This window comes from Taeniopygia guttata, chromosome 2, assembly GCF_048771995.1.
Source record: "Taeniopygia guttata chromosome 2, bTaeGut7.mat, whole genome shotgun sequence".
NCBI classification, from domain to species: Eukaryota; Metazoa; Chordata; class Aves; order Passeriformes; family Estrildidae; genus Taeniopygia; species Taeniopygia guttata.
Genome location: NC_133026.1, coordinates 85243879 through 85271015, shown reverse-complemented (window position 1 = coordinate 85271015; position 27137 = coordinate 85243879). Strand labels below are relative to the sequence as shown.

At 38.2% G+C, this 27137-nt stretch overlaps 1 protein-coding gene across 13 annotated transcripts in view; it reads right to left on the bottom strand.

The window, feature by feature from the left end:
* The window catches only part of FHOD3 (formin homology 2 domain containing 3), a 374599-nt gene that overhangs the window by 338953 nt on the left and 8509 nt on the right, over positions 1 to 27137 (bottom strand). The gene's annotated exons all lie outside the window — the stretch shown is intronic.

The following is a 27137-nucleotide window of genomic DNA, read 5'->3' as shown; positions in this document are numbered from 1 at the left end:
GAACAACATGCCTAGGCACTGGGTGGTAGGAGAACTGGAAACCTGCACCAGCTTCCTACAAAGATACTGAGGTAATCAAGGACCAGACCTGAAAGCAGAAATCTGCCCACAATGATGCTTAAGAGGGAGGGAGGAAGAAATTAATAAACTGTCTTTATTTCTTTTCTGTCTTCCCTTATCTTCACGTTTTCCATTAATTGTTGCAGCTGTTGTTAAAAAGAGACAGATTTGAATAATGTTAGAAAATAAATTTTCTGGGTATTATTTTCAGGGTGCTCATCACGATAGAAGATCTAGGATGAATCATCCCAAAACTCTGGTTAACTCATTGACCAAGAACACAAAATAGTTACTGATTGAGAAGGAAAACTAAAGAAGCTGGGAGAAGAACTAGAAAGGAACATAAGCTCCTCTCTTACCATGACATAACTCAGTGTCAAATAACAAATAATAAGGAAAAAAAGCCTTCCCAGGGCAGGAGAACAAGACAACATTTACCAAGGGGCAAGTGAATGTAGAGGGTTGTCCTGCCTAACCACTTGAGTCAAGTGACCATCTGCTCAGAGAATCCAGCGCAGAAGCATAAAAATGGACATCTGTGAGTCCAATTTAACACACTGCTGAGACCTTCATGTGCACCATTACACTGGGAGTCCTTCTGTAACTGCTTTCAAGCTCACAAATATTGTAAATTCCAGATGTGTTGTGCTACTAGATACAAAATCCAGTCTGACAGCCGAACAGAACAGAAAAACATTAAGGCTGGAGAAGACCTCTATGATCATAGAGTCTCACTGTTAACCCAGCTCATGTTAACCACAAAAGCATGTTCCTCCATGCCACATCCACGTGTCTTTTGAACACTGCAGGGATGGCAATTCCACCACTTCACTGGAGAGCCTGTTCCAAGACCTGGCCACCCTTTCAGTGAAGAATTTTTTTCTAATATCCAATTGAAACCTCTGCAGGTGGAACTTGAGGCCATTTCCTCTTGTCACAAAATCATAGAATGGTTTGGGTTGGAAGGAACCTTAATCACCTACTTCAAATCCCCTGTGTCATAGTTTTCTTGCTGCACAATGGGTTCCACTTCCTCCTGTTGATTGCCCATGCTGTATGCATATGTGTAGATGCACTGCATTTGGGTGATCAATCCCACTGCCTTTTCATGGGAAGAAGCTCCAATTCCTGCATGAGCATTCCCAAGTGCTTCTGCAGTTTCTAGCACATCAATAACTCTTGCTGCTGCATGGATCTCCACCCCCTACCATTAACAAGATGGCAGACCAAAGGACCTCATTAGCACGCTGTCTCTCGAACAGCGGTATGCTGCCTCCAGGTCTCTCTTCAGTGATCATGATTTTATCCCCTCATCCCTCCAAACATTGTTTAAATCTGTAACTGCACCAAAGGGGAAAGGGCTGCAGCCAAAAGGCTGGGACTGAGTTTTCTTGTTCTGTTGTTAATGCTGTAGTAGTTGTTGTTTATTTATTATATACACTAGTAAAGAACTGTTATTCCTATTCCCATATATTTTTTCCTGAGAGCCCCTTAATTTCCAAAATTATAGTAATTCAGAGGGAGGGTGCTCATATTCTCCATTCCAAGGGAGGCTCCTGCTTTCCCTATCAGACACCTGTCCTTTAAACCAGCCAATCAAAGAATCCAAAATGAAGATGGTTACATTCCTCTGGATTTTGCAAAAACAAACTGACAGATTCTTTGTGTGCCTCCATCTACCAAAAGGCAACCATGGCAATGGTGGTGTAACCATACATCCCTGCTCCAAAGGCCACTTTGAGAAGAGTCAAATTTTTAACACCATACTTCATGCCCCTCTTCTGCCACAGGTGGCAGCCAATGACTCTCTGAAGGACTAAGCGGAGCCTGAAACAGCCAGTGACTCAAGGAAAGGAAATTAGCACCCTTTATCTCTTCTGTAGATTTTTCTTTCTGCTCTTTTTAATATTTAGAAAGAAAATCAACTAAAATCTACCCTTGATGAATTACCTCTTTTAATTTCCCATCCAAGCTTTGATTCTCAGTACCTGGTCAGGAAAAGCATAATAAGCAGCCACTCATCTTATCTGGCAGTCAATACCTATAGTCACTCTGTTTCCTGCCACTGATTTAGATACAAGAAAGAAAGACAAATAGTGTATTCTGGATTAGCTGCGTTGGAATTTCTGTAGAAAGGCTCATTTACAATTAGTGATAGAGTGCGACTTTTGCAATTTGAAAGAAAAGTTCAGTCTCTGGAGAAAGCATAGAGAGAAGAGGTCAAGTTGTATTTCAAATTTGTTCCATTTTTTTTTGCTTTTCTTTTTTGGATTTTTCCCTGGTGAAGGAGCAAGCCATTAAATAAGGTGACATAAGATTTTACACTGATTCCTAGGGATTAAAAAAAGCAAAGAACCTGCAAGTTCAACCCGCTGATATTAAAAATACAATAGCAGTGCTACTCTGTCTCTTTCCAGTTACAAATGAGATTATTAACCTATACTAATTAAAAATAAACTCTTCAGAGAAGAAGGACTAAATACTACTCTGGGAAACCTTTTCCAAGTAGTTCAGGGTATATAATGAAATGCTAATTTATTCAAAGTAATGCCAAAAGGCAAACTACTAATTAGATAAATGTTGTGCTGTCTCTATGGAGATTAGGAGATTTGCCCACAATTTCCATTTATACTGCATAATTAGAGAAAAGAAGTTGTGCCTTACTAATATCTTGTGACTTTAGTGTACAAAAAGCACTATGGGAACAGGAAGTCCTTCGTGGACAAAATAAATGAGAATAGTACATTGAACCTATGTTCATCTCATTTTCATAGTTTCAGCTGAACATGGTATTCATTCAGGCTTTAAGTCACTGTACATTGCATGCTGCATTTGTTAATAAGAGTTACAGTAATGAGAGGCAATATATTTTATTTCCATTACTTAATTCTGAGTCTTGCCAAAAAGTCAGGCATTTTTTTATTCTTTTTCATGTGTACACACAAAGATGGAGGTGATCAAAATAACACTTTAAAAGTTAAATATTAAGGCAATGAACTCTTAAAATCTTCCTTATATAGGATCACTTTGCTACTCTACCTCCAGCTTCACTTGTACACATATATTATAGGCAGAATATAAAAAGAGAACCCACTTTATGAATTATTTTTAAATAGTAAATTGCCTGCATTTTTTAACACAAAGGATGGCTGATGTTCTTTCATTAGTGCTTATTAGTAACAATTCAGAATGTTGGTCCCTCCACTCTGCTCAGCGTTAATCCCATGTTTATCTGCTATACATCACTTCTCCTGCCTCTGGAGACTGTCACAAATAGCTCCATCTAGTTCATTCATTACATGCTTCTCCCACTGATCATAATTCACATTGAAATCCTTATTAAAAAACATCTTCTCTTAGGAAAATCAAGAGGCGGAATTCCTACAATCTTTTAAAGAATATTTAACTGATCTGTTTTACGTCATCATGAATGAGACTTCTATTCAGCTTTTGAGAAATTATTTTATTTAACCTTTTTATTCATAATTTTCTTTAACCTTTCAGTATTTCTTACTAGTCTCAAAATTCTGATCTGCATTTTGTTGTTATTAAACTGCATAATTCATTTATACTACTGCCAAAAGGTGAGATTCTCTAAGATCTTTTCAAAACTGTTTGTTCTAAAAATCTCTAACCTCTCCCTTCAAATTGTTTATCATTTTTTGCATGACACTTTACTGTATTGCCAAAAAGACCCAAAAGGTTGATACAAATTGAACTCATCCTGTGGGCTTTTCCATGCTTTCCTATAATCACATTGAAAGAATACTACCAGTATAATCAAACCATAAACAGAAATAAGCACCATCAAATGGGACAAAAGTAATGCTACTTCTCTGAGTCCAGCACAGGGTTACTCCATCATTAGTCTTCTGCAAGATTTCACGTTTTTTTTTATTTTAGTGTAAGCATTAAATGGCATCACAAAGCTATAAAAAAAGCTATGTGCTCATTTCAATTACATTCTCATGCTTGCAAATGAACAGTTTATTTGGAAAACATCCATGGTATATTTTTGAATCCCTATGGAAATTTTTGAAATCTCTATGAAGAGTGGGACTACCTAAGAGCAGTCTCATTCACTCAAGTGAAGAAACAAAAAAATGTGCAACAGTCAAATTTTTCTCTCATTTCAAGCACTGACCCACAGAAAGAGGTAACAGCCATTTTTCTTCATAAGGAAGCCCTTATTGCCATGCAATAGGAAAGCACCTTTTTTTTTTTTTTTAATTTCACAGTTGAAGTACATCACCAAAGGGAACAAAGAATAGCAGGGGAAAAAAGAAGAGCAACAAGAAGAGATGTTGATCAGCCAGTTACCTGGTGCTGATAAATGACTTCTGCCACTTTCAGAAACTAGTTAAGTAACAGAAATTAAAGTAAATTTTAAAAAATATCAATGTGCACTAAGTCATTGTTTTCATCTACCGCCTTTAGCTTCTTACAATCGAAGAGAAATACCAAGAAACCAAGCACAAGGGGCGTGAGGAGAGAACAGAGCAACTCCTATATCCACACACAGACTGATTGCTGCTGCTCCTCCTCACACACCCTTGAGAGGTTCCATGTACGCACCAGTCTCCTCACTCAAGAAGCCCAATGGGCACATAATTCAGTGCAAAGTCAGCACATATTTTACTGTGCCAAAAGAAACTCACACAAATCTGTTTTCCTTGAGAAGGCTTTGACAGGCACCAGTATACATCCAAGTGGACATTCATTGGGTTTAATGTCTCTGTTCCATGGCAGCAGCAGATTGGAAGAGGTTAAAGTGGGGAAATGGTAGATACACCCTCCTGTCATTTCAAAAAGGCACAGCAGACCCACAAGCCATTCTCCTCTTCCCTGTTTATTCAAAGACCACAAAGTTGTACTTTTTCAACAAACAATCATGAGAAATGCTCTTTTCTTACCTCCAACTCCCTACCCTGAGAATCTATTCAGAAGAACATCTTTTGAACAAATCTCTCTAAACGGCATGACCAGTAGATTGAGTGAGGTGATCCTCCACCTGTGCCTGAGACCCCAGCTGAAGTACTGCATCTGGTTCTGTGGTACTCAGCCTAAGATGTGGACCTAACAGAGGATTCCAGAGGAAGGCCATGAAGATGGTCAGAGGGCTGGAGCACCTCTCCTGTGAAGAAAGGCTGAGACAGCTGGAGTTGTTCAGCCTAGAGAAGAGGAGGCTTCAGGGAGACCTCATTGAGGCCGACCAGAACTTAAACAGTGTTTTTAAATAAAAGGGAGAGCAGCTTTTTCTATTAGTAGATAGTAAAAAGACAAGGGGGAACAGTTTTAAATATTTTAAATATGAGGAAATATTTAAATTAGATATTAGAAAGAAATTCTTTACTCAGAATAGTAAGGCACTCTAACAAGTTTCCCAGAGAAGCTGTAAATGTGCCATCAATCAAAATGTTCAAGACTAGGTTGGATGGCCTTAAACAACCTAATCTAGTGGGTGGCATTGCTGCCTTTGGCAAGGTGTTGGAACTAAATGATCTTTAAGATCCCTTCTAACCCAAACAGTTCTATGGTAACTGTGAACGAAGTGTTACCAAGTTGGCAGCCAGTGTGTGTGCCAAGGTATAACCAAGTATTCTCTTTATATTACCTTCTATTTAAATAAAAGTAGGCATGCTTCAAAAATGGAGTTCAAACAGTGATCAAGGATTCCGTTCATAGGACAAAGGGCCCTACAGTATAAGATGAGAGGAGGGTATTCTTGTTTACTGGTGTTAGTACAAATCACCAAAACCACTCAACTTTGCAGTCACTCACTGAAATCACAGCCAGCTCTCACCAGATTTCCAGTAATGTGAGCTAGACCAACTGGACAGATTACTTTGTTCATTTGGTTGTTTTCAAAATTTACAGAGAAAGGGAATGAGAGAGGGAGAGATTAGAGTAATCCAGTATCAAACTGCAGAAATAAAAATCCCTCTTCAGTTCTTGCCTTTGGCACAGCCTCTGAAAATCCTTATCTTACTCAAATGTCTTAGCTCATCTTTCATTTAAACATGATCGGGTTACAATTGTTCTTATTAGTGGTGGTGCGCTCGCTATTCACCTACACCATGTTCCGCAGAGTAGGGTTGATGAAAAGCAACTTTACAATTCTTTACAATCAGTTTTCCCTTTCTAAATCCAAAGCCTTGTTCGGCTTTACATATCATGAGTCTGAACATTCACACACTCAAGCCAAGCAGTTCTTAAACACTCTCCCTTCTGGCTCAGCTGTTTTCAACACAGTGGGAATCCTTTTACCAGGGCCAACAAGTTTTAGTTTTCCCTTTGCATTCCCATATCCTCTCTTCTTTAATAAAACCAATTATTCCTCAGGAAAAATCAGAAAAAGCATCTACTTTTCCTTTTCCTACTCACCAGCACAAAGGTAGTCCACATTTCTAAGCAAACTAATACAAACTGATTGGCAGAAATGAATATTTAATATTGTGTGATCCAAGATCAAGCTTCACATGAGAATGACCACGCTGTTTTCAGAATGTAACATATTTTAATGTTTCGAATTCTATTGCAGATCAGCAGACACAGGTTTTCTGTACCTGCACACAGTGGTCCTTTGGTGGCACTTTAAAACATGATACAGTTGCTGTCACTATTAGTTGTCACAGACTAAGAAGAAATAGGAATGGTCTAGTTGCATCCCACAGATCACAGGAAATCCAAAAATTCTTTATCTGGCTTCAGTTACAACCAACTGCTCCCTTCTCATGTGAGTAGGTGCTATCTGGTCTGTGTCATGTCATCATCAGTTTGGGCAATATGATGCAGAAAGAGCAAAGCACTTAGGCCAGGACTGATGCCACACAACCTTTCTTGAGTAAAAAGCTTGACATTCATGAGATAAAAGGAAAGCAAATAATCTGTATTTAAGCCACATGTTAGTGCCCAAATTTAACACTGGACACTAAAAACTACTCTCATTTTCAAGTATGACAGCAACCCCACACACCATCACTATCTTCATCTAAAAGCCTTGTGTGCCAAGCAGCTCCACTGTAGTTACCTGAAAAAAAGCAATACTCCTTCCCCCATACCCTTCTCCTTTTTGAAGCTAATTTTGTAGCTCTAGGTATCTTTTAAAAACAACACAGAAACCTATCATTTTCTTTAAAATTCTAACTAAACCAATACTTCTGTGAGGTCAGAGTTTTAAAAGTAAGGTCAGGCACAGGGGCTATACAGGTCATTTTTGGTGATGGCAACTGTGCCACGTTCAGTCATCCATGCTAACAAGTCAGTAGGTTGCTAAACTCTAGCTTTCTCTTCCATACTCATTTAGAGGTTGATGGAAAGACACCTAGTAACTTCCTAAACCTTAAACTTCACATTGTAAGACGTGATCCAGCATGTACAAGAGTATCCTGAATTTTTCAGCCCTTTAGGAGTGACTAGCATATCTTGTAGAAGTAGTTATTAATGCTAATGCACAAGTGATTTATTTTTAGCACAGTAATTGCCATTGTCAAAATACTTCATGAACTACACTCACTTTGCAGAGCTTATGTGCAGTCACATTGACCGAGTCATGCCTCCACAGAAAGGATAATCCAAAGGTTTGCACAACTGGGCACAGGGACACAGGAGTACAATCACTTTCAAAGGAACTGCTATTCTGATATGGAAATGGTGGTATTTTGAACATAGCCTTCACTCCTAGTCTGAAACAGCAGCTTTTATCTCTGGTCTGGTAGACGCCACAAAATACTCCTGGGGTCAGGTAATACAGGGCATGAAGTGAAACATAAATGCCACATTAGATCCTCAAGAGCCACTGGAAAAATACACTGCCAATAAAAATATTCTGCTGAAATAACAAAGACATTGAAAACAAACACAGAAAGCTGTTATATTAATATTATGGGTTTGACTTAAGAATAACAAAAGGAAGTTCAGAGTTCAAAATTCTGAAACTGCTATTTCAGAGGTCTCAAATACAGACAACACCATAGCAAACACGTAATGAGTGGATGCCTACCTGTTGCTATTCTTAGGCAGCTTTGTCACAGACTCTCAGATCTTTTGCTTTGCGATCTCTTTAACACAATGCTCCCCAGGGAGCAATTTAGAATTTATTACAGTATCTGCATCCAAGTATGACACCGTGGCTTTCAATAGCAGCCACATAGGCATTGTTAGGAAGCAAATGATTGCTCAAAATGTCAATAGCCATGGAACAAGATAGCCAAATTAATTTAGTGTTTAGTACAATGTTTACTATTAACTAAAAAAAAAGTAACTGAAAAAAATTAAAATAATTGCATTTCTGCATACAAAACCCCTGATAATAGTATATGGGATGGGGAACTAACACACCTAATTCTACCATTTAAATTACTTAAATTTGAGATGACACACAAACCAAACAGGCACCAGAATTCAGAAAATTTAGACTAAAAAGCTACATCTCTTTAACTCAAAACCCCCACATTTTTCTCACAGTAAACATAACAAACCTGTAGCATGAGAATAACTTAACCTCTGAATCTATTCAAACTTTTTGGCATCTAAATTTTTCAAATCACTTTCCTCATCTGTGTTCAGCTTTAAGACAAAGAGGTAGCTCTCCTCACCTTCATGATTAAGGACATCTTCAGCTGAACAGAAAGGAGAGAGGCCAAAAAACCAAGATTCTTTATTTGAAAGTATATACAGCTTTTTGGCTGATACACAGGGGATGCCTACAGCTGACAAGCTCTCATTAACATTTGGCTGGAATTACTGTGAAGGTATCCAAGGAAATGGAAATAATCTCAAAGAAGGAGATAGGTCAAGAAAAATGAGAAGAGGAGGAGGAGAGAAAGGATTAGGTTCAATCAAGTTTATCATATGAGGAATCTTTTGTTCAGAGTGTGTGTATCTGTGTGTAGGAAAAGCACTGAGTTAAAAATCTCAGAAATTATTATTTTAAAGATAAGTAGTAGTCCGGGAAGGCAGGAATGATAACTACTTCATGATAATTCCACCTGTCTTTTGTGCATCTCTTATTAAACTGAAAACTGAAGTATTTAATATTTGAAAAAGGATTTTTGTAGTCATGTAGGAGAATGAACATATAAATTGCAGCCTTTTATTCCTAACACATAACTCTGAGTAAAAGGTTTCTATTGATATCCTCCACCTTGCACACAAGAATTACACCATGTCTATTTTAACTGCATTTGGGACACTGCAGGTAGCTCAGTATTCTATCGCAAAACTAAAATACTGGACTACTTCAGAACTATTCACACAATTTACAGATATAAAGGAATGCACACAGTAAGGAATTACCCATCTTTGGCTGTGGTGGTTTCATTGCCATAACTGGCTGAACACCTACTAGATAATGTACCACCAAAAAAAAAAAAAAAAAAAAAAGATAACAAGCAATAATACCATGTGTAGATGGCATTTCCATCTAAAAATGGTGCAGCTGAAATGTCAGTCCTGCAATAAGATGTACTTAAAATCAATAATTGACAGAAGAGTTTATTTGCATCCATGAGCACTTCTGTATAAAACAATCAAAACTAAGGAAAAATGAGAAAGGTAGGGGCAACATACTGTGCCATTTGAAAACCTAGAACAGGAAGGTCCTGGGGAAAGAGGACAGCTTCAGAGAAAGAGGAGTAGGGAACAGTTCTGGAACAACACCAGTTCAAGTACAATTCACAAATCTTTGAGGGCCAAAAGAGATGGGGAGTTAATGAGAGTCAAAGACTGAGCCAGTGAAAGACATAAGAAGCCCACGATAAAGTCTCTTGTTACAATCAAACTTTGACTCAGAAACTTCTGATCAGGTGTCTGAAAGCTAAAAAACCCAACAACAATAACAACAAAAACTAACACAAACCAATAGGTTTAGGTAGAAGAAAAGACACTAAACATGTTCACACAAAGGGTTTGCATGAAATACAAAAGAAAATAAAGTATGGCAGCACTATCAAAGAGAACATCATACATTTGTCAACAGAATCATTTTTTAGATATAGCCTGAACCTTGGAGGTTTAAATGAAAGATCTGCTCTACTAACAATATTATAATGAGTACAGTCATATACAGTCAACTCTTCCTAGTACTTAGACTGCCTCTTAAAGGCTTTGTGGTTTCTAAACCAAACATCAATTGGGATGTCATTAAAAGAGCAGGATTAAAGTTTATGAGAATGAAACTCAACGTAAGAACACCGAAAAATGGGGAAAATACATATACCCTGCAGACTCTCTTCTTAGCTTCAATATTTTAGAAAAGCACAAGGATCTCAAGTCACATTTTCTACCCTTAAGCAGGATTTATTTGGCACTTGTGCTTCTTTTTTTTTTTTTTAATCAGTCATTTCTTCCTTGTTTGATTAGCTGCCAAGAAGTTTCAAGCCTCAGCTTTAAAACAGTTGTCTGGACTAGAACAGGCAAACAAAAAAAAACCCATCTGAATTCATTAGGATAACATCTGAGTAACACTAAAACAAAAAACCCACACTGTTCAATGCAGTTACAAGTAAAATAATAGGTTTGTGGGGAAAGAATGAATGAAACACTACCAGCCATATCTCAACAACACTCATTCCTTGCTTACACTCTGATCACCCTGTTTCAAAGTTCATCAAGAAAATTAGTAGAAAAAAATTGCTTTAATAATAAACTCCTGATCTATTTTGCTTTTCAGTGGACAGACTCTAAAAGATACCATGGAGAACTAGTTGATGCCCAAAGAGGAAAAAAAAAGACTGGAATAGTTTGGGGAAATAGCAAGTGAGGATCACGGTACTCAAGAACACCAAGAAAAAGAAAGCTAATTATGCTTTTAGCTTGAAAGAAATGCAAAACTGTTTAAAAGTGAACATTCAAAACATTACATAATGGGCCAATAAAGCTCATAATTAGAGCAAAGCTTAGATAGCAAATCTATTTAAATACTTTTAGGAATAGGAGGATTAATTTTTCATACTTAAGAGCAAATAAAACATGTATGTTTCAAGACATCAGCCATCCAACATCTATTAGTTAAACTGGTTCATTAGGGTACACAGTTTAGGTTATAGACTCATAGGATGGTTTGCATTGAAAAGGACCTTAAACATCATCTAGTTCTACCCCCCTGCCATGGGCAGGGACACCTTCCACAGCACAAGGCTGCCCAAATCCCCATCCAACGTGGCCTTAAACACTTCCAGGGATGGCATATCCACAATTTCTATGGGCAACCTACCCCACTACCACACTACCTTCACGGTAAAGAATTTCTTCCTAATATCCAATCTAAACCTACCCTCTTTCAGTTTAAAGCCATTCTGCCTTGTCCTGTAGTGATAGGACCTTGGAGAAAGTCACTGTCCAGGTCTCTTATACCTTGTATAAGCAGTGGAAGGTGCTATAGCGTCTCCCTGCAGACCCTCTTCCCCAGACTGAACAACCCCAACTCTCACAGCCTGTCTACAAAGGAGAGATGCTCAAGCCCTCTAAGCATCTTTGTGGCCCTTCTCTGGATTCTCTCCAACACATCCATGTCTTTTCTTATGCTGGTGGGCCTAGACCTAAATGTAGTACTCCAAGAGAGGTCTCACAGCAGCAAGGTCTCTCTGGATGGCATCCCTTGATACAGCTGGGTGTCACCAGTGAACTTGCTGAGAGTGCACTCGATCACTCGATCCCACTGTCCATGTCACTGACAAAGATGCTGAATAGTGCTGGTCCCATTAACAACATCTGAGGAACAGCATTCATCACTGGTCTCCACTTGTGCACTGAACTCTTGGAGCAAGACCACCCAGACAATTTCTTATCCACTAAGTGGCCTGTCCATCAAACCTATGTCTCTCCAGTTTAGAGAATAGGACTTTGTATGTGACTTTGTTGAATGCTTCACACAATTATGGGTGGATGACAGCAGCTGCTCTTCCCTCACCCACCAACACCAGAACCCCATCACAGAAGGCTACCAAATTTGTCAGGCACTATTTGCCCTTAGTGAAGCCATGTTGGTTGTAATCAATGCCCTCACGATTTTCCATCTGCCTCTGCATAATTTCCAGGAGGATGTGCTCCATGACCTCGCTGGACACCTAGGTGAGACCAACTGGTATGTAGTTCCCTGGGTTATGTTTCCCTTTTTTTCAAGCAGTGAACCTTCCCCTCCTTGTGTCCCCTCCCCCTGTCCTTCATAAGGAGCCTGTATCCATCCATTCAAGTCATAGGACCCATCCCATCATGTCTCATGCAAGTGGCCAGCTCCTGGCAGGTCTTGGCACTTCCCTGGGATTTCCCCATCTCAGGAAACCCCACTATGTGCTGCCATCTCTTTCTCTGCTGTGGAACATGCCTGCATCACCTCAGTAATCCCTCTAAACTGTAACAGTAGCTCTCTGGCTACAGAGAGCAGCACACAACTCTAAACCACCTGGAATTAGCTACTATAGATCAATGACATCAGTTATCACTTTCTTTTATGCACAAAAGAACAACCAAATACCTGTATTTTGCTATAATCATAAAAGTTCCTAGTAACCAACCTGCTTGGAGCCCTTGTTTTTGGTGCTTACTGACAACATTAAAAAAAAAACAAAAACAATCAAATCTGAATGACCAAAATAAAACATAAAGAGCAGTTCTGATAAGCAAAATGGGTCAAACCCACTAAGACTGCACATGGCTTTCTGAAGTACTTGACTGGACTTAAAGAAGTCTGTCCAATTGATTTGAAGTGTATTTGCCTGCAAAAAAGATACTGGATTTGGTCACAGACACCTACAAGACCTACATATGTACATGGCACCTTTACGTAACTATGTGTTATCATCGGGCAAGCTGAACTTTGTCAGCTTCAGAGCAAACAGTCTCATGTGTGTACTCCAGCTCCTGCCCAGCAGTTGCAGCTTGTAACATAAATCATTTTGACAATCTCCCTCATAACAAATGGTTGGGTTTCCTTGCAATGCAACTGGTTATCAAGCTGTCAAAATAGCCCGGTTGTTTGGAAGCGTCTGATGCAGATTTGCCACTGAACCCATGCATCATGGAAGAACTTCCCTCTAGAGAGCTGAGAACAAGCAAGGAAGGGGAAGATGCTACTTTGAAGATTAAGTTGTCAAAATTATTTTACAGACATCCAGGGCTATTATGCAGATCTGGTCCTTAGTGGTGTGCTCATATGAGCTGGTCAAGACCACACACAGTTCTCCATTCCAAAATTAACTGGTGTAATATTTTGCACCACAGATAAGCCTTCATACCCATGTGGTTGAGAGCTCAGAAGCTCCTTGAAGCTGCCTGTAACAAAGTAACTTGGAATACCCTAATACATACAGAATATATCCTGAGGCTTTATGGATTATCTGGTCTAATATTTCCTGGACAGTGCAGGAATACCATACTTGCACCTTACAAAACTAGGGACTTCCCAACTTTGTGGGGCAGGACTTCACTTGAAAGAAGTAGGAAAAAATAAATAGAGAAATAAAAAAAAATCCTCAATAAGCACACTAAATACACTGATTTATGATTTTGAGTTAAATGGGAATGTGGATGTGGTTTATGAAGGGAACTCAGCTGCATGTAGACACCTTTATTACTAAAAGTTGAAAAGACTTTTAATGTTTTCACATGGAGAAACATGCCCAATGCTTGAAGTTTGGAACAAAGCTAGGAGCAAATTTAAAACAGTGGGAAGAATCACACTTCCCACAGCAGAGGCAACCCTAAAATGGTTAACCCACAGTCACACAGCAAGCTTCTGGCACATCCAGAAAGAGCAAATGTTCTCCCAAGCCTTAGATCAAGGCATTCTCCTCAAGCTTATCCCCTCTTTCCAAACATGGCCTTTTGGTACTTGTTTTGAGACCCAAAAGTCTCAAAACAAAAGTATAGGCTTTCTTCTGACATGAGAATTAATTCTATACTACCTTACACTAAAAAAAGCATCATGTTAACTAGTAACGATGAATAAAACAGGTTTCTCTTCCATAAAGCCACTTTAAACTCATTACAAAATATCTGGCTCAAGTAAAATAGCAAACTCTCCCCTCTAATAAAAAAAGCACTCATTTTGAGCAACTAGTAGGAAGACATACCTGTCTCTCACTTCATATATTCCCTTGATAATCACCATACCTTTCACTGACTTAAAAAAAACAGTAGCACAGCAATAAAACACAGAAATAAGTAAACAACACATTCAAGAAAAAAAAAAAAACAACAGCTATTAGTCTCTCTCTTCAGAATTGATTTTACTACTAATTACAACAAGAACTAATTTAGTTTCAAAGTGAGCTTAACCACTATTACACTGCAACAACATAACAGATCTTTACCTTGGAGCTGTTGCTATTCATCCTTCCAGTTTCACTCACTACAGGCAAATGTCTCACATAGCTCACACTCTCTAGTGGGAGCTAGCTACAAACAAAAACTCTGAAATATGAAGCACAAAGCTCTGTTTTATTCATGGTGCTTTTGTTTGCCAATTAATTTGAAAGCATTTTTACAGGGGAAGAAAAGCATGGCTTGGTTAAGCTGCCCTCTCAGACTACACAGTAAAAGGACAGAGGCATAACTCCTATACAATTTTAAAAATTAACATATAAACAACTGCAGTTTGCAAAGCATCAGAGCCTTTGGTGCCATTCTACACTCACAATATATGTACCAGTGTAACTTTATCAGCTCTGCAGGGATGATGTCATCTTCTCCAAGAGCTTGTAAGTGAAATAAGAAACGGGTTCTTTCAATAAGCAAGAAGGTCCAGTCCATTTGTCTGGCTTTCATAGAATCATAAAATCATTTAAGTTGGAAAAGGCCTCTAAGATAATCAAGCTAACCATTAACTGTAGCACTGCCAAGTGAACCCCTAAACCATGTCCCCAAATGCCACATTTACACATCTTTTAAATACTTCCAGGAATTATGACTCAACCACTTCCCTGGGCAACCTGTTCCAGTGTCTGACCACCCTTTCCATAAAGAATTTTTTTCTAATATTCAATCTAAACCTTCCTGATGCAACTTGTGGCCATTTCCTCTTGTCCTGTTAGCTGGGAGACTGATTCACACCTCACTGTAGCCCCCTTTCAGGCAGTTGTAGAGAGGGATAAGGTTGCCCCTGAGCCTCCATTTCTCCAGGCTAAACAGCCTCTCTCAACTGCTTCTCATAAGGCTCGTGCTCCAGACCCTTCACCAGCTCCACTGCCCTTCTCTGGACACACTCCAGCACCTCAATGCCTTTTTTACAGTGAGGGGCCCAGAACTGGACGCAGAAGATCAACATGGCTTCAGCAGAGCCTAGTAGCAGGGCACAATCACTGCCCTGCTGGCCACATTGCTGCTGATACAAGGCAGGTGCCATTGGCATTCTTGGCCACCTGGGCACATGCTGGCTCATGGTCCAGCTGCTGTCAACCAGCACCCACAGGTTCTTTTCCAATGGACAGTTTTCTAGTCACTCTGTCCCTAGCCTGTAGTGCTGCCTGGGGTTGCTGTGACTCAAGGGCAGGACCCAACACTTGGCCTTGTTGCATGCACATCATGCAGATGGTCTCGACCCCTCAATTCAGCTGGTCCAGATCCCTCTACAGAGCCTTCCTAGCCTCCAGCAGATCAACAATCCTGCCCAACATGGTGTTGTCTTCGAACTTACTTAGGGTACACATGACCACTCATTTACTACCATTTATTTATTGATGATTTTTTATCATCAATAAAGATATTAAGCAGGACTGGCCCAAATAATGAGCCCTGCATAACTCCACTTGTAACTGGCTGTCAACTAGTTTGTAACTCCATTCACCACCACTCTCTGGACTTGACCACCCACACAGTTTACCCATTATTTTTTCAGTGCACACACAGTCCCCTGCAAAACAAGGACTGAATACTGGGATGTATTCAAAAGGCAGTCTGTGAAAGAAGAGACAGTTTTGAAATTCTCCACAGGTGCTTTGCTGTTGTAGTCAGTTGGTACACAGCCATGGAAACTCCGGGCACCCAGGAGCATTCTTGTGGCCATGGATACTCACTCTTCCCCTGCCTGCAGTACCTCTGGATGACTTTTCACTTCCAGGGCAAAAAATAAATTTAAAAAAAAAAAAAAAAAGAAAAAAGGCACGAGGCAACATTCAAGCCCATTCTGGCAGTGGTCCTAAGGAAAAGAACCCAAACAAAGCACAAGCCAACAAACAAAGATCCACATATTGAAAAAATGCTGACAACCTAAGTAGCAGGAAGTTTTTGATGATCCAAAAGCCATCATGAAGCCCAATTAAAAACAACACAACAGCTATGGTTGCTCAGCATGGCCAGGCAAGGAATAGATAACTCAATCATCCTATAACAGGAAAAGAATTAACCTTTTTGTAATGGATGAAGAAGGTTCAAAGAAATTAGAAATATAGGCTTTCCCTCCATAAAAAAAAACAACCAAATAAAGACCAAAATAATTCAAACAAACAAAAAAAAAAACAACTCACCAAAAAAATCCCACAAAAAACCCAACCAAATAAAAAATTAGAAAACATTTTCACTAAGTGTCAGCTCAATGCAAAAAGCAACTGTCAGCACAAGACTTTCCTACTCTTCCTGTATTTTGAAAATATTATTTCAAATTCCGCAGCAGAGGCATTTCAGGTTGGGCTTTTTGAGTCCTTTTTTTCTGAAGCATTTCATTGCTCTTCACTAGTAGAGCAAACATCCTGGTAGTTATTATGTTTAAATACATGCTTCAAACAGTTTTCAGGTTATTTGGTTTTAGACAGAGAAATAAGCCCCAGATGGTTTACTGAGGTTTTCCACCAGGAAATTCATGGCCTTTCCAGATGTCTCAGATATCTAAAAGTCAAAACTTATTTTTTTTCGTGACAGGCATGAATATGTTCTTTCCAACAAGTTGCTTATGAGATTATTATAAATGTATCCATAGGCTATAGGTGCAGATTGCACAAAATGGATTTGGGATTATTTGAAAGAGTAAGAAGCAAGTAAATCTTCCTAGTATTTTCCTCTTAGAAGTGTTATGCATGTGTATCCTTGTTTGGCATAATATGGCAAGCAAAATTTGATAGAAGGAGAATAATTAAAAAATGCATAATCTCTATTTATAATTACATGAAGTAGGCTGAAATAACGGCTGGAATTCATTTCTGTAAACCTCGGACAGTCTTGTAACTTTAATGATGTGTAGACCTATCGTTTAGGTAGTAAGATGCAGAACCCTTATGATCATGTTATTTCAGTGGCTAAAATTCCTATCTCTCTCTGCTTTTCCGCATTGATAGGTAACTTCTGGATGTCTTGCAGGCAGCAACTGCTGCCACTTCTCCCCACCTTTGCTGACATTGTCTCTATACCCCACTTATCAGCCATCTTCCCTCTCAAATTTTTTGTCATGTTAATACGATCCAGTTAAGCTATCACAGAGTGCTCTGACATTCAGGCCTCAGAGTTCCTACTTCTATTTCAGACCTGAGGAAAGGCTCATCATCCAAGAAAAGAACCATACTTCTCTTGGCAGCTTTGTCTTTTTTTCCTGAGACAGTGGCACAAGAATTCTAAACAAGCAATGCTGGGAAGAAAAATTAATACCGCATGCTTTTTTTTAAACAGGAAATATGTCAGCTGTCTTCTTGGGAAGCACTATACAAGACCAGGTTTGCAGGTTTATTTAATATACTCTTGTTGGAATTTTCTGGCAGCAGCACCTCCCACTCCCCATAGATATACAGGCACAATTCCCAGAGAAGATACTGGGACTCTACATGGCCACCTGTAGGAACAGACAGATTTTGCACTCATTTCTTACATGGCCACAAAAATATATTGAGAAATATCAAGCAGGAAGATATAAGGTCCTGATTTTTCAGGAGCAAACAAAAAAAGTGTTCTTCTCAGTGGAACTGGAGTGGGGTTTCTATCATACTCATGGTTATACACCAACTTCTCATTCACACCATAAGTGCAGTTCTTCCATAAATCTCCATGGAATCAGCTTCGACACCTCCTGACCCTCAGAGCAAAGCAGAAAGCTCTGGCAACACAGTTTACAAGGATTTGTTTAGAGTATGTTCAGAGGTAGAGCTCTGAAGGCAGTCTCTTCTTGTCTCAATTACCTGTTTTTCCTGAATACACAGAGAGAAAATCATATTTAACTGATTTATATTTTTTATAAGACCAAAGTTATATCTTGAGCTGCACTAGCAAAAAATTTTAAATCTTGATTTTACATTCATCGGGGCGCAAAACACTTCTAGTAAGAGAACTAAATCTATGAGATTTCTCTTTTTCGTACTGTATTTCCAATTAGACATAGTGTTTATGATATGAAATTGCACTATATTTGTAACAAGAAATTGCACTGATGAGTAACTGGATGAGTAACTGCGAGCCCTATTAACCAACAGAAAAGTTAATAAACACAATGCATTTGTCCTGACTGCTGTTCCAGAACCATATGAAAATATTGATTACTAGAGAATAAACAGTCCTCCTTTAGAAACCACTTATTAAATAATCGAGGTGGGGGGTTGTAAACAGCATAAGGTATAGATCTGCAGTCAATTTCTACTACACTTTGCAATTATTATGTAAGTGGTAACTTTGTCTTTATGCTGGAGGGGAACTACAACTCAAAGTCCATCACTGAAAACAAAAGCCAAGAATGTTGCAAATACATGATAGACAGAAATCCTGTAAGTGAAGCTTTGCAATTTAAGCTTATGCTGGATCTCTCAATCCCAGCATTAGGCTCCCCTTATTTGCTCTGATAAACAGCGGATTAAAGATTTCATCTGTTGGCCATATGCAGTAACTTTTTCATCAGTACTTTTTCAGTTCTGAGATGGTCTAAATTACAAAGATACTTGTATACCTCAATGGTCCTGTGGGCTGTGAAGGTAGTAGGGTTCTCTGTTAAGTAAAGGCAACCATTCAAGCACAGGTGACAGAAAGAAGCTCTTAGTCGTCAGACACCAAACTAGAAAAGTGATTTCATAAAACAACAAGGTTTCCACAGTACAGAGGATCCCACTGCAGAAATGTATATAAGAGAACCTCAGTATATAAATGCATAACATGGCAAAAGCTAACCCATGTATCCATGGTTCCCTCCCAGTTGGTTTGAATTTAGCTTCAGGTGACACAAGTCAATTTGAGAACAGTGGTATATTTCACATAAAACATTGAAGAGATTCTTTTCCCTGGTCACAGACCTTTTAGGTATATTATGATCATCTTTCAAAGAGTGTAATCAAGTCATTCAACAATCTGTACTCCAGCAAGATCAGCCCTGATTGCTAAACAACAGTATCAAGATGACAAGCTGATCCTGCTTCGGCCTGATTAGACACAGTGGTTGCTGAAATCTCAACAGGATGTGAAGAGAAAGGTGATCATTACTACCTATGGTTGATTTTCTGATGGGAGAGTTTTTGGTTGACACCACTCTGCTGAGTTACCCTTAAACATGTCCAGCTTCACATACTTCTGTATTCTTTGGTAGCATTCTATTTGTTTGCAAAACGCAAAAAACATAAAAAATGCAACAGATTTCAACCAAAGCCTATAGCACTTGTTGGATGACTGTTATTGTAAGCCTAAATGATGGCTTGTGACAAAACAATTGCAATACCAAATAAGGGTATTTACTTTTTCCAGGAAAAAGAAGAAGCAGAAGAACTATCAAGCTTAATAGACAAGTACAAACCAGAAACTGCTTATTCTTATATTATGAATACTAAATAATTGTACAGCATAATGAGAAATCACTAACAAAGGGGTAACAGACAACAGAAGTACACAATCACAAGAAAAAAACAGAATAAAGAATGCATACAGGCACTGAATGTTCATTCAGTATCCAAATGACATCTAAAATATGTTTGAAAAAAGTACCTTGGATTTGGATAGTAAAATAATTACTGTAATTTACACAAGGATAGTGCACAGAAACTTACTGTTTAAGCCATTATTTCACTATAAAGAGCTCTTGGAAAAATAACTTCGGAGAATCAAGCTGAGCTGCATATTAAGGCCATACTCATAGTCCGCTACTCCACCACATCCAATTCAAGATGACTCAAACTTGCAAGAAAAATGTCTCATCTGACCCATATCTAGAAGACCTCAGTGGAGACAGCTAAGCAAGTAGGAAAATGGCTTTCAAGTACCAGTCATTCACCACTATACTATGGAGATGCACATAGAAAAATACCAAAGATCTGGAATCAAAGTTCTAGCCAGCACTGTGTCATCAAGAGCATGAAGAAAATATCCCCACCTTTGACAACTGTCCTGCTGCAATCTGTTAAATAAGATTAAAATTAATTAAAATACATTTGTGAAGAGAGCACCTTACATGTCTGGAGAGTCTTTCACTACATATGCCAACAGGGTGTGTTCCTTCAACAGCAAGTATTTTGCAAACAACTATCTTGCCATCATTAATTTTCTATGTGTCTCCCAAGAATGAAGGTAGCTCAAAACTCTTGTTCTCAAATCAAAAGTTTAACATGATATTTTTATTTAGGTTCATATTGATATGTTCCTTCTTTACTTTCTTCAGTTTAAACAACTTGATTGAATAGCAAAAATATATACTACTTCTTAAACAGAGTTCTTATTCATTAAATAATTTCAAATACCAGTAACATTCTCACAGGAAATATAACAGTTAGAAGATTCTTACACCCATTAAAAGAAGTACATCCCAAAGGGAAGTCTCATTAACACCTTTCCTATATGAATGATAGGATTCAACATGCCAAAACTAGGGTGATTGCAGATGGTAGTATACGTCATATTGTCAAACATCACCCTGTCTTGTATGCTGGATTTCTATTTTTAATACAAATGTGGAATGGTCCACATTTAACAGTGACAGCCCTCTCCTTAGAGATGAGAAATGGATATAGATTCCTTCAGGCAAAGGAAACTGAATGTTGGTAAGAGCCCTGCTCAAAAATAAACTGCTTAAGCAGGTACTGATATGACCATCCTGATAAATTCTGTTAAACTTTTCATCCCAAAAAACTTTTCCCAACAAGCATTCAACTAACTACTTTTAAACACATGAGGTTTTCACTTGAGAGAAAACAGTCCATCTAGATACAGTTTTACTGCACTAACTGGGCATTTTTAGTACATTGGACTAGTACATTAAAACCATAGCTTAAACATGTTTCACCCAATACAAAGTAAAAGATCCGTTTTCCTCACAGAAACTTTAGACACCTGCTGCTCTGACACTGATGAGACCATTATGTAAATATAATTTTTCATCTGGACAAATAAAACATCCGGATATCAACTCATAAGTGAAATGAGTTGTAAAAGTTTTCTCAGGGGCTGGCTGCAGTATAACAGTTCAGGGAAGTTGGATAGATGTCTTATCTTTTTCCCTGGCAATAGACATATTTCTTAAGCTTATTTTCACTTTAAAAAGTTTGAAGAATTTAAAGACAACAAAATAATTCCCATGCCTCCAAGTCATAAAATAATAGATTACATACAAACCATTTTTCTCCTGAACCAGCACAAAATAAGGTGCCAATAAAAGATTGCTCATCAGTTTAGTACTTTATTTTGTACTTTAGAAGACTATGCTAAGGTTGTAATATAACACTCAAAGGAAAACTGCATATACAAAGCATTAACTCTATGATCTGCAGCAGCAATGTTGCTATTCAAATGTCATGCCAATTTTGCCATTAGGAGACATTCAGCTGAAATGCTTCTCCTGGAATCCCAGGCACTGCTCTCCTCTACCAATACACTCCCTCTTGCACTCAGAGAAACAGTGGTCCATGCCCCAAAACCTTTTTTGTCTCTCAGAAGATGAAATGGCTATTTTCCAAGACTTGATATAGGAAAGAAAATCTGTTTTGCATTCTTCGTTATACCACAAACATAGATGTGCATCCAGGGTGAAGCAGACTTTCTCTGTATTACAAGGCTTTTATTTGGTTCTTCCTTTTGGTCTAGCATAGTAGCTCTACCAGTTCTGCCCTTCTATACTGATGTGCTTCAAAGCTTCACCTCTTCTCTACTTCAAACAGAAGCTCTTCACTCAGCGGCCTCAAAAAATTAACAAATCATCTTTATGTGACCCACTGAAAGCACGTCTACAACTAACAGTAAGCATTTCCCAAATGTAAATCATAAATATGGGCAAGAGTACAACACGGCTTTGAATATTAGGTTGTACTGCATAGTTCAAATGTAATTTCCTTACTTGCTTATCCTTTTGTTAGCACTGTAGGTTACAGCCACAGCCCCTTCACAGATGGCCCTCCAGAAACTGCTTCTCAGAATCAAGCAATTACAATGTTATTTTTGCATTTTAAATAATCATTTTCTTAAAAAATAACAGACTTTCCTTCCTCTGTTGCCTGTAATGTATGAAAGGAGCAAGCCCTAGTTAAGACAGCTGTCCCATGCACCAAATGCCCATCATCATGGTGTCAACCGTGAAGAGGAACAAAGTAGTTATCATCAATTGCCAAAATCGGTCTCCTTAAGGATGCTGACTCACAGCAAGCCGCAAACCCATATCAGCTTTAAGCTGAGCTTGTACCTTCTCATATAGCACATGCTGCAATACTGAAAAGCAGAAAAGGGATGGATAGGAAGAATGAGACATAGTACAAACCACACAGCCTGCTTTGCTACACAGGCCTTTGTAATTGCCCAAACACCTCCATGTGTTTGTATAAACATTCTGCGGTCAGGGATTTGCACTCACCTCCCTTCTCCACAAGACAAACAAACTAAACACAGTAATTAGCTTCAACAGTATCTGATTAAGCAAATAGGGTTTTTCGTTTCCATTAGTAGCTCATAAAGGCAGACACTAATATGAGCATCACTCAGGTCATTGCCCAGTGGTGACAGCTTTACAGTCAAGCCAAAACAGATTGCACTGCAACAGCAAACATGAGTCAAATTCCCTGGTAGGACAGGCACAAGTTCACACAACTATGTTGTTACAGGCTGTGGTAAGAACATTCAAGCCAAATCACTGAGACTTTGCCAAGCAGCTAATTAGAACTTCTCAAAACAAAACCCATCAGTATTTAACAGAGATATCCAAAAATAAATCAGGGGTTTGGTTTGCTAGAACAGATTCTCCTACAAAATATCTTGACATAACACACATTCAAGTTATGAGTGACAAAGTACAGTCTACAAGAGATACTAAATTTGGCTAGCAACCTGCTCATGATTTTATTCTTGTTTCTGGGCCAGGAAAGTTTTATAGACTTTCTTTTCTTTCTTATCGTGTACCCTCACCCTACCCCATCAGTCTTTGCTTGTCTCAAAAATCTACCTTCAAAAATAATTTGAACCATTCAACTTATTAGTAGCCACATGGAAATACAGCATGTTATCAGTCACTTTATTTAAACTGTCAAACATCCAGCTGGTTAAAAAGTACCACAGGGGCATGGCTTCAGTAATAACCTCCTATGACTCACCTACAGAACACACTTCAGCCTTGACTTATTTTGAAGAAATTGACAAATACTCAACATGAGAAAACAAAGGTAGGATTAATATTACTTTGATTGCATTTACATATACACACAAATGTCCAAGAAACTAATCTTTTTACAGTAATTATTTGTAGCTTACTTTCCCTTCCCTGATTTTAAGAATTAAAAACAGAGACTGAGTACTTGCCAGTCTTCATCTCATGGTTTATCCTTCAGAGGAATTCACTGAAGAAAAAGGTTGGTTTTTTTTTTTGCTTTTTTGAGTATTTCTTCAAACCATAATTTATGAATTGGTGTTTAATTATCTCAGACATTTAGATTATTGTTTTTATTTCAAGAAATCTAATTTGGTGGAAGAACATGAAAGTATAATTTTAATCAATCTCCCTTGAAACTTCTTAAAATAACACTAATGACTACTCGCAAGACAGTAAGCTATTTCCCTCTTCTCAGCTGCATATATCTTTCTGAAATATTTGTTGGAATATCAGTGACAAACTGTAATAACATAAAGGAAGTAAATATAGCTCAACTTACATGGCACTGAAAAGTATTTCTAATCTTCTTTTTGACACTCAAATCACACCTAACTGTAATGATTTCCAAATGCTATGGTCTATTACCAGTGGCTTTCCCACAGAAGCAACATCAATCTAAAGAATGGGTTTAAGACAAGGACATTCTTTCAACAGCCTACCAGAGCTATCGAAGAATAGTATAGTAGGTCATTTATTTGAGCCATAATTATGTGAGCCAAATTCGTCGAGTTAAGAAAATAACCTTCTTCAAGCATTAAATCCTAGAAATCACGGGACAGCATTCTGCCTATGGCCTTTGTCAACTTTTAATTATGTCATGTTACCAACAGACTGCCAAAGCAGAGTGCAACTGATAGCACACAGCATGTCCGAGTACAGCCTATTTTTAGCCTGCAATTCAATCAGCACTCTTACAATGGCAAGGATTAATGTCCAAGACAGCCACGTTGCTGTATATAGGCCAATGCAATTGCATGCTGAAACATGTTGAGAGAACGTGGTGGCAAACTGGAGTCAATGTTGGGAGGAGCAGCACTAGACAGGCAGCTGCTCCGTGGTAGCTGATGCCTTTACTGGCAGAGCCCACATCTCATCCATCTTTGTTAACAGACCACAAGGGAAAGCATTAAAACAAATTACAGTTTTACCCTAATTCCTTTCACTATGATTTACTGCTTATGAAAGACAAACAACATTTTAGCAATCTTGAAAATCAATATCCTCCTACCTTCATTGGTAGGTGTTCAGATATCTTTAGCTTTGCCAACTCTTAGCAGCCGCCTTCGATCCTGCCTGAGAATGCTGCCAGTGAAGAGACAACTCTGTCCTCATTATGGCTCTCCTGAACTCTTGTGCTGACATAGCAGCCACAACATTTGCAAGGATGATTTTATATAGCTGTCTTTCATAACACCGAAAAGAAAAATTAAGACTTTCAAGCCAACATATTTTTACACATTCAAGTGCTAACTGTTAATTAAAAATGTTACACTCTTGCTGTGCTTTTAACCTTCAGGAGTCATATTTTCAGGCTTTTCCCATCCAACTATACAGACATCTTTTAAAAAAAAAAATTAAAAATGAACCTTGCTGTGTAACAGACAGGATCAGGACCTATGGGACCTAATGCTTTGAAATTATCAAAACAAAAACAGGTCAAACCACAATGCAATCACTTATTCTCTGGGAATAGTTAAATGATTCATCAAACAGTAAAGACTTCTGTACACTAAAACTATGGCTGGATACTAATCAGTGACGTGAGGAAGCTTATGGTTGTGTTCCATTACCAGTTTTCTGGGACCAATAATTTTTATTGATATAGCCCCTGAAAAGTAGCCTAAACAGTATCCTCTTCCTCTTAATCTTTATACAAATGACCGTTAGGAAACACTTCCTTCAAGCCCCTTGATGAAAGAGAGAAAAATACTAAAAGAAAGACATATCTATTCTGAGGACTTTCAAGATAAACACATATATAAATTTTGGGCACATCTAATTAGCAAAGAAAGAATTCTGTATCTTGAGATAATTCTCTCCATTATAACAAGCTCCCAGATTTCAAACTTGCTACAGGTGGTCATTTCTCCAAAGGGCACATTTTTGAGCACTGATCACTTTTCTTAAGCAAATAACTTATTGTTATTTCTGAACAGTAAGTTCAGAAACTCAAAGATATGGACACACCCTAGGCTTAACGTAAATTGACATTGATAATTGGTGGCCTTTTCATTCATATTTCAAAACTAAGCAAAAAAAATAATGAAGAAGACAGAAAACCTAAAAGCATAATTCAGCAGCATCTGAACTGAGACACCCATCTTAAGCCTCAGAAATTACACTTCTTTAACTTCTAAAAGATGAGGATTTTCTTCCACCACTTTCCCACACAACTCTCAGCTTTGTCACAAAAATTACGCATTTTTCTTCCCAGACACGGCTCAGTCTAGAAGAAGCATAACTACAGTAATGCACACATAAAGCAAAATAACATCCAGTAACACCATAATACGGTAGCTGAAACAATACTGCAGACAAATTGGCTAAAAAAAGCAACAACTCAAATCAGCATCTAAACAAGAACACATTACTATCTATAAGGCAAGTATAACAAATCTAAGTGCATTACTTGCAGTTATTCAAGCTCACTTCTGTGCAAAAATAAAGGGGACATAACAAGTAAAATAATGAGCAATACTACAGTATAAAGACACTACATGAGTGCTCGAGTCACAGGGAAACACAACTGTGGATACTAAACCCAGAAGAGACACATTTCTTTCTGCCTTGTGTAGTCACCGACAAAAAAACCTCATGTATTATAATCAAACCAGAACAAAAGAAATTCACAGTAGGATGAGAGTCCTTCAGCTGTGACCAGCAATGATCACTGCAATACATTAATCATTTAGGATAAATCGATCACATCTGTCTGAAATAAAATACACTGCTTTTCCACCTGTGAATGAAGCCTGCCTTACTCATAGTCACTTGGATTACAGGTTGCTTGCATTTATAAATGAAGCTCAAATCAACTAGTAGCATGGTAGAGTACTTGAAAAAGAAGATGAAAACACTAAAATAACACATGTAGAGATTGAAAAGCACAAACAGTGTAATTTAGCAGCACCTTTTCTTCCTCAGCAACACAATTTTTTACAAAACACCTATTTTCAAATCACATTACAATTCCCTATAAAGATGCCTAAAGGAAGGAATGTGATAAAATATGCTTCATGAGGGGAACTTCTGAAATTCAGAAAGCCTTAGGACTGGCACAGTTTCATAACGAGACATACATGAATCTGCATCTCCTTGGCACTCACCAGCTTCCCAGTCCTTGCACCTTTTTGAAGGTGACCAACTTTAAGAAAAATAAGTAAACCCAAACCAAAACACAAAGAAAATACAAAGAAAATACTGCAAATTCCCTTACTTTTAAAAGACAATAGTCAGACAATGAGGTCCTTCCTTCCTGTGAGGCAGAACAGAACAGAAAAATATTACAATTTCAGGAATCTGAAACAGGTATCCTTAATTCTCTGTCTGGCAAACCTGGAAG